We start from the raw sequence: 8,767 nt of genomic DNA, 5'->3' as shown, positions 1-8,767 counted from the left end.
TGATATGCACATTTTATCAATTTTCCTAAGATGTGCCATTTTTGCAATTTCCCCTAAAGTAGTGCATCCATGTGTGTTATTCATGCCTATCTTTGTGTGCCCTTTCCCCTAAGATATGCATTTCTGTATGCACGTTTTGGCCACATAACAATGTTTGGAGGAATGTGAATGTTGAGTATTAGCTTCAATTCCGTTTGTGTATTAGTTCAGGAAGTGTGAATTAGGTAGAACGAATTTCTCCCCCATCCATAACCTCAAATGGCAAGAAATCAGAGCTGCTTCCCGTGTTGCAAAATTCCGGCATAGAAAAACATTCCATGTAAGAATGTCGCAGTGGCCTTCAGTGGGCTCACCAGGGAGGAAAAACAGTCATATCCTGTTGCACAAAAGACCAGGCCAGATAGCTGGTCCCTAAAAGAGAGAGGCAACTCCTGTGTCCCCAGTTGCCATCTCCTTGGCTGGTTCTGCTGCCTGTTACAGAAGTTGCTTCATTTTCCCCCTGTTGGCCTTTGTTTCTGTTGTGAACTGAAGTGTAATTTATGTATCGAGAGAGGTTCATCTCAGATGCACCAGCTGCTTTTAAAAGAATGCTGCCTTGCCATTCCCTCTGCGTACTCTGTGCATCCAAGGAAATGCACAAGCTGCCAACTTCAGTGCCTTGAAATGAAACGAGATTTTTCTAGCCCTTTCCTGACAATCTGTGCCACTGACGTGGTTTGCATTCAACTTGATTTCCCTCTGTAGTTAGAAAGACGTTCACTGGGAGATTATTAGGAACATACTGCCAGGCCTACTTAATTCACAAGAGTAGGACAAATTCCAGAGAGGTAGGTGGCCGTGATGGTCTGTTGCAGTAAAAACAAGACAGAGTTGTGTGGCACCTTGAAGAACCACAAGTATATTGTGGTGTGAGCTTGTGTGATCCAAAGCACACTTCATCAGATCCATGAACTGGTCACCTCAGTAGGTGGTTATGCATGCCTTGAGTATAAAGAAAGGATTTTTAAAAAGAAAAATGAAGCCAAAACGTCAAACAAGAAACAGCTGTAGGTACATGCAGAGCACAACTTTAAAAATCAATAAATCACAGGAGTACAAGATGCAATCAGTGGAGGGTGTGTGAGTGACCTATTTCTGACAACAAGTGGCACCTGATGCTGACTAACAATGCAAGGAAACACCTTTTTACAAGGACACTAACAGTGCAACTTGAAGCATGTCTACTCAGAAGGAAGACCCACTCAGTTCAATGGGACTTCCTCCCAGATAAGTGTGTGCGGGATTGCAGCCAGCAGAGGCTGATGCATTAGGGCAAATGGGGCACTGCCCCGTCAACTTCAGTCAGACCTCAGCTAGACCCCTCCTGCCTGCCTTCTTACTTATAACCAGTCCAGGGGTTGGTTCTGCCTGTCATTGGCTCTGGCTTCACCTCCTGTTGGTCTCCCTGCCTTCCGCCCCACCAGTCCTAGTGGGCAGAAGTCATCACTGATCGCAGCCTTACTTTGGTAGTGATCTACAGCCACTCCCAGGATTCATTTGGACCAAATTCCACAGTGTCACACTTTCTAATGAATTCCAATATGCCAGCTAGAAAATCAGCACTTGTGGGACATTTGTAACCCACACAGTTGTCATGTGCAGTCCCTGACAAGGCTTCTGAACCCTTACCTGGCATACAAGGGAGAACGTATGGGTTACCATACAAAGAATCACAGAATTCCCACGGGAAGTCCCTGCGGCCACTGCAAATAAAATCTTTTTATTAAGCATTTCAGAATTGCAATGGAAAGGGGGGGAAAGTTTGATTTTCAAGCAACAATAACAAACCAAGACATTTTAATAAGTATCAAAAGAGAGCTATACATAAAAGCATAGCGATTAACGCGATTCTCTCAAACGTGAAGGGAATGTCATGGGAAACTGAGCAAAACATTAGCATACAATATGAATGGGAACCAACACTCCATAAAGTGATCATTCCGTGTTATTCCATAAAGTACATGAAACTGCTGAGAACGTTTGCCCATGAAAGCAAGCCTCCACATTCTTTGATACCACTGAGAAAGAGATTGTGATTCCATTTTTTTCTCCCAGTGTTTAAGGGATTTATTTATTTATTATTATTTATTTATTAACGATATTTATTAGTCGCTTTTTCCCCAAAATGGAACTCAAAGCGACTTACACCAAAAAAAACTGTGCTCAGAGTGGCTTACAACACAAGCAAACAACAATTGCAAAAACAATTTCATAATAAAATAGCACAACACCAGTAATGAAACAATAACAAATGTCACAGCAAACACAAAACCCTTTTCAATACTGTAAGTATAACATTACATTCTTTGGCAGGCGACATTAAACCTTGTGGCAATATGGCAAAAATAAAAGAAAATTAAGGATTTCTTAGCTAGTTGCTAATAGGCAATAGATTACCAAGTCTTTATAACAATAGCAATCCTTTATAACATGGGGGGGTAAACTTATATGGGCCTGGGGGTTGCATCACCCTGTTTCAATCCCTCAAAGGGTCTTGTTGCAGCAGCGGGTGTCATCAAAAGTGGGGTTTGGCCATCCACCACTGGCCTACAGACAAACACACACAGCCAGAGCGTATGCACATATACCAGATCAGAGAGAGAGAGAGAGAGAGATTGAATTCGCTTTTCTCAGTTATTTGACATTACTAACTGCAGGGCAGAATTGCTTGTACAAATAGTTTCAGAAGAGGAAGATAGGGGAATGAACGATTGCGGTACAGAGAATGGCTGTAGCTCAGTGGTAGCGCATCAGCTTTGCACGAAGAAGGTCCCAAGTTCAATCTCCAGCATCTCCAGGTAGGGCTGGGAGAGACCCTTATTTGAAACCCTGGAGACCGTACTGAGCTAGATGGACCAATGGTCTGACTCAGTATAAACCATTGTCAGGAGATGATAGGCCAGCTATAACCAGGTGAGCAATGAAGGCAGTGACTAGGCCACGGCAATTAATGGGTTGCAACAGCTACAATAGGGTTGTGAAATCTCCCTCCTGACCTCATTTTAGCCTACTGCAAATGTCAAGCCTAGAACTGAAATGAATTGTAGGTCCCATTGTAAAAACATGTCCATGTGTTTACAGTGGGTTAGATCCAATGACGTTGTCCTGTTTGTGCTTGCGCTTGCACGATGGAACAATGGGTGGGGTGGTAAGTCCAGAGGGTTGGGGGGGAATCCAGAACAGATTGGGGGGGGCACACAGGGGGAGGAGAAGTTAGGGCCGTTTCATTGCACAAGCAGAAGTCCTTGCATGAATGGGATGACTTCACTGGATACAGATCCAAATAGTCACAGGTATATGCTGCGCCTGATTTGATTTTTCTTGCCAATTCATGGCTGCTAGAGTAAGGGATTTTAAAAGAAACAGGATATGGAAACCATCTGACAGGACTACAGCACTGCTTCTAACACATTCATCATCATCTGTAAAAACAAAAAAAACCTTTGAAATGTGACATTTAAAAACAAAACGTAAAATATTACACTTCAACAAACAGAGCTCTGAAATGATTGCTGCATACATTTCAAATCCGAGTGGGGGGTTGTTTCAACTCTAACCCAATCTCTTTGTCTACCCCAGAATTTGGTTTCCAGAAACCAGTTCCCCAAATAGCATCCTGGCAATATAACGTCTCTCTGCTGAATACTTCACAGAGGAAAGATCTTTTTCCCAATCTTTTTTAATTACCTTGTACATCGCACTTTTGACTGAAAAGCCATTTGGCAGTCTACTTCATCCATACCATCTCTCCTGTATACTTTCCTTCTGCATCACAGCAGAATAATAAAAAATCATATTTTATATTTGCTGGGATATATTTGTTTGCAGCTGACAAAATGGGAAGCTGTGACATCTGCTCTGTGAGCCTTGATCCTTAAGAGCGTGGAGACATGTGGGAATTGCTTAACGGAGAGGGGAATAGACAGAAGCACTCCTCTGTATTAAAGCTCCACATATTTTTAGAGGCCCAGCTCTGGCTCTGCCCTGGTAAGCGAGAAAAAAATAAGCAGAATCATAGAATAGTAGAGATGGAAGGGGCCTATAAAGCCCAACCCCCTCAATGCAGGAATCCAACTTAAAGCATATCCGACAGGTAGCTGTCCATCTGGCTCCTGAATGCCTCCAGTGATGGAGAGCCCACCACCTTCCTAGGTAATTAGTTCCATTGTCATAGTTCTCTAACAGTTAAGAAGTTTTTCCTGATGTTCAATTGAAATCTGGCTTCCTGTAACTTGAGCCCATTATCACGTTTTGAGAAGAGATCCTGGCCCTTCTGTGTGTGACAATCTTTCAAGTACTGGAAGAGTGCTATCATATCTCCATTCATTCTCAAGGCTAAACATGACCAATTCTTTCAGTCTCTCCTCATAGGACTTTATTTCCAATCCGCTGATCATCCTGCTGCCCTCCTCTGAACCTGCCAAACTAATCTTATCTCGATTTTTGTTCGGGTAACCTCCCTTGTAGACTGTGGGAATGCTGTGGACATAATATATCTCGACTTCAGCAAAGCTTTTGACAAAGTGCCCCATGATATTCTGATTAGCAAGCTAGATAAATGTGGGCTGGATGGAACAACTATCAGATGGATCCACAGTTGGCACCAGAATCGTACTCAAATAGTGCTTATCAATGGTTCCTTCTCAAACTGGGTGGAAGTAACGAATGGGGTACCACAGGGCTCGGTCCTGAGCCCAGTGCTCTTCAACATTTTTATTAACGACTTGGATGAGGAGGTACAGAGCATGCTTATCAAATTTGCAGATGATACAAAATTGGAGAGCACAGCTAATACTGTGGAAGACAGAAACAAAATTCAAAGGGACCTTGATATGCTGGAGCATTAGACTGAAAACAACAGAATGAAATTCAACAGGGATAAATGCAAAGTTCTACACTTAGGAAAAAGAAACCAAATGCACAGTTATAAGATGGGGGATACTTGGCTGAGTAATACGACATGTGAGAAGGATTTTGGAATTGTCGTTGAACACAAGCTGAATATGAGCCAACAGTGTAATTTGGCTGCAAAAAAGGCAAATGCTATATTAGGCTGCATTGACAGAAGTATAGTTTCCAAATCGTGTGAAGTATTAGTTCCCCTCTATTCAGCACTGGTTAGGCCTCATCTTGAATACTGCATCCAGTTCTGGTCTCCGCACTTCAAGAAGGATGCAGACAAACTGAAACAGTTTCAGAGGAAGGCAACAAGGATTATCAGAGGACTGGAAACAAAGCCCTATGAGGAGAGACTGAAAGAACTGGGCATGTTTAGCCTGGAGAAGAGAAGAATGAATGGAGATATGATAGCACTCTTCAAGTACATGAAAGGTTGTCACACAGAGGAGGGCCAGGATCTTTTCTCGATCATCCCAGAGTGCAGGACACGGAATAATGGGCTCAAGTTGCAGGAAGCCAGATTTTGACTGGACATCAGTAAAAACTTCCTAACTGTTAGAGCCATACGACAATGAAACCAATTACCTAGAGAGGTAGTGGGCTCTCCGACACTGGAGACATTCAAGAGGCAGCTGGACAGCCATCTGTCTGCATTGAGCAGGGGGTTGGACTTGATGGCCTTATAGGCCCCTTCCAACTCTACTATTCTATGATGCTAAGGTGCTTACAGATTGACCGCTTTATAATCTGCTCCAGAATTTTCCTAGGGATCAATGTCATGCTGACTGGTCTGTAGTCCGAGGCTTCTCCTTTTTGCCCTTTTTGAAGATAAGGACAGCTTTAGCTCTCCTCCAGTCATCCAGCACTTCACCCATCCTCCACAGTTTCGCAAACATAACAGACAATGCTTCCGAGAGTTCTTCAGCCAGTTCCTTCAATACTCTAGGATACAGTCCATCAGGCCCTGGAGATTTGGATTTATTCAACGTGATTAGGCATTCCTCAATCTCAAGCTGCAATCCTGCCCCTTCAGCTTGTAGATCACATTTGCCTAGAGGGTCATAGACCCTCTTTTGGGAGAAGACTGAGCCAAAGCAGGAACTGAGCACTTCTGCCTTTTCTTTGTCATATCTTATCATTTTGCCATCCTCATTGAGTAGCTGTGCCCCCATTTCTTTCCTCTGTTTTGTACTATGGATGTAAGCCCTCTATGTCTCCTTATCCAGCATAAATTTAAACAAGGGGCAGGAAAACCTTTTTTGTTTCTCCAGGGCCGGCACCAGCCTGCCCTGGGCCCTAGCACCCACACACATGCATGCACGCCCCTCCTACCTACCTACCAGGCGGGCAGAGAAACGGGAGGTCAGGCAGGCAGGCGAGCACGTGAGGGGGCAGGAGGAGGGGGGATGGCGGGCTAGCGAGTGAGCAAGCAAGCAGGGGGCAGGGGGAGGGGGAGCAAGTGGGGGAGAGGGGGAGCGAGTGAGAGGGCAAGCAGGCAGGGGGAGGGGGAGCGAGCAGGCACAGGCAGGATGGCGAGCGGGCGGGCAGCTCCCTGTGATCCGCAGCAGGGAGCTTGCTGCAGAAGGGGAACGCTACTCCTTCCCATAACGAGGGGCCCTTCAGGGGCCCTTTGGAGCCAGCCCTGTGTTTTTCAGACCAAGGGCCACATTCTCTTCTGGACAACTTCCCAAAAGCCACGTTCCTGTGGTGAGCAGAGCCAGAAGTGGGTGGAGCAATGAATTTGAATTTTACCTTTGCTACTGTAGGCTAGTTTTTATGCACCCTTGCAGACAAGAGGCTTTATCAGAGTTCAAGGGCCCATTCCAGCCAGACAAAAACACTTGGGGGGCAGAGAGTGAAGCAGGGCCAATGCTGAGTGAGGCCTGGGCCGGAGTTTCCCCAGCCCTATTTTATGGGATTGATGTGTACCCCAACTAAAAACATTTCATTCCACATTCCTTTTCACTCTACCCCTTTCAACACACTTTAGGACCAACATATTGTCAGCCCCTCCTCTCTCGTATGTTCACAGGCACACACAACACACTGACAGTCACATGCACACATCCTTACGTCACTGGGGCATTTATTTATTACATCACCACCACAGAGAACAGGATACGGGGCAATGCAACATCCAATCGCACCGCACCACAAGTATATAAACCCCACCTAGAGATGGGGAATAAATTTAATTCTGTTCACATTTGAAGCTGAATCTATCAAATTCGTCCTTTCCAAAATACTATGGGAACCAAACCACAGCCATCCTTTGAAGTTTGCACTCATTCAAATTTAGCAATGCAGGTCACCAATCAAACAATGTTTTAAAAATGTATATATTAGGGGAAAGTGTGCATAAAAATATATGGGTGAAAATAACATACAGAAATGCATTATATCACAAGAAACTACTTGCAAAAATGTACATCAATCAAAACTGCCTACAAAACTGTTTATTATGACAAATGTGCACTAAAATGCTGGAATTTTTATGAGGATTTTTTTTAAAAAAAGGAAATTGCTGCAGAAATGACTGAATTTAAGACTAGAAAAAATGAGAAACTGAGAGAGGCAAAATTGACAAAACTTCCATCCTAAGACCCTCCGTGGCGCAGAGTGGTAAGCGGCAGTAACGCAGCCGAAGCTCTGCTCACGGCCGGAGTTCGATTCCAACGAAAGGAGGAAGTCGAATCTCCGGTAAAAGGGGTCGAGGTCCACTCAGCCTTCCATCCATCCGTGGTTGGTAAAATGAGTACCCGGCATATGCTGGGGGGTACAGAAAGGCCGGGGAAGGAACTGGCAATCCCACCCCATATATATGGTCTGCCTAGTAAACGTCGCAAGACGTCACCCTGAGAGTCGGAAACGACTCGCACTACAAGTGCGGGGACACCTTTACCTTTTTTTCCATCCTAAAGCCCATACAGGGAAACCAGAGCTCAGGTGTTAAGGTGCATGGTATGGGTTTATAACTTGTTGGCCTCCTGTCATATACACTTAGAGCACTTAAGAACATATGAAGAGGCCTGCTGGATCAAAGGCCCATTTAATTAACTTCGCTCAGCATCTAAGGCCCTCCTCCGGGTACCAACCCATCAGGAAGCCCGGAGGACAGTTACTCGATCTAGGGCCTTTTCTGTAGTGGCCCCCGAACTGTGGAACAGCCTCCCTGAAGAAGTACACCTGGCGCCGACACTTCTATCTTTTCGGCGCCAGGTTAAGACCTGGCTATGCTCCCAGGCATTTTAATGCATTTAATGTAACAATTTTAAATCTCTTTGTTTACTGTTTATTTATTGTGATATTTTGTATTTCTGTATTTTAATCTTTTGTACACCGCCCAGAGAGCTACTCGCTATGGGCAGTTTAAAAATGAAACAAATAAATAAATAAAATAAATAAGTAATTCAGCATCCTGTTCTCACAATGGCCAGTTGCCTATGGGAAGCCCACAAGCAGGACCTGAGTGCAAGAGCACTCTTCCCTCCTGCGGCTTCTGGCAACTGGCATTCAGAAACATGCTGCCTCTGACTATGGAGGCAGAATAGGGTTGCCAGGCTCAGAGCCTGAGAATGATCCTGTATCTTTAAGAGAAAATTCAGCCAAGTGCAGGTTTTCTTTCAACACTGTACAGTAGGGCCCTGCTTTACAGCGCTTCGCTTTACAGCGTTCCGCTAATACAGCGGTTGTGAATCGTAGAAAGGCCCCGCTTTACAGCGCTTGTTCCGCTTTTACGGGGGTTTTTGCCGCTGGGCACCATTTTGGTCAATGTAAGTCAATGGGATCCGCTTTACAGCAGTTTTCGCTTTACAGCGGGGGTCCGGAA

This window comes from Rhineura floridana, chromosome 4 (genome assembly GCF_030035675.1).
Source record: "Rhineura floridana isolate rRhiFlo1 chromosome 4, rRhiFlo1.hap2, whole genome shotgun sequence".
Lineage (NCBI taxonomy): Eukaryota > Metazoa > Chordata > Lepidosauria > Squamata > Rhineuridae > Rhineura > Rhineura floridana.
This window is presented reverse-complemented; position numbering follows the sequence as displayed.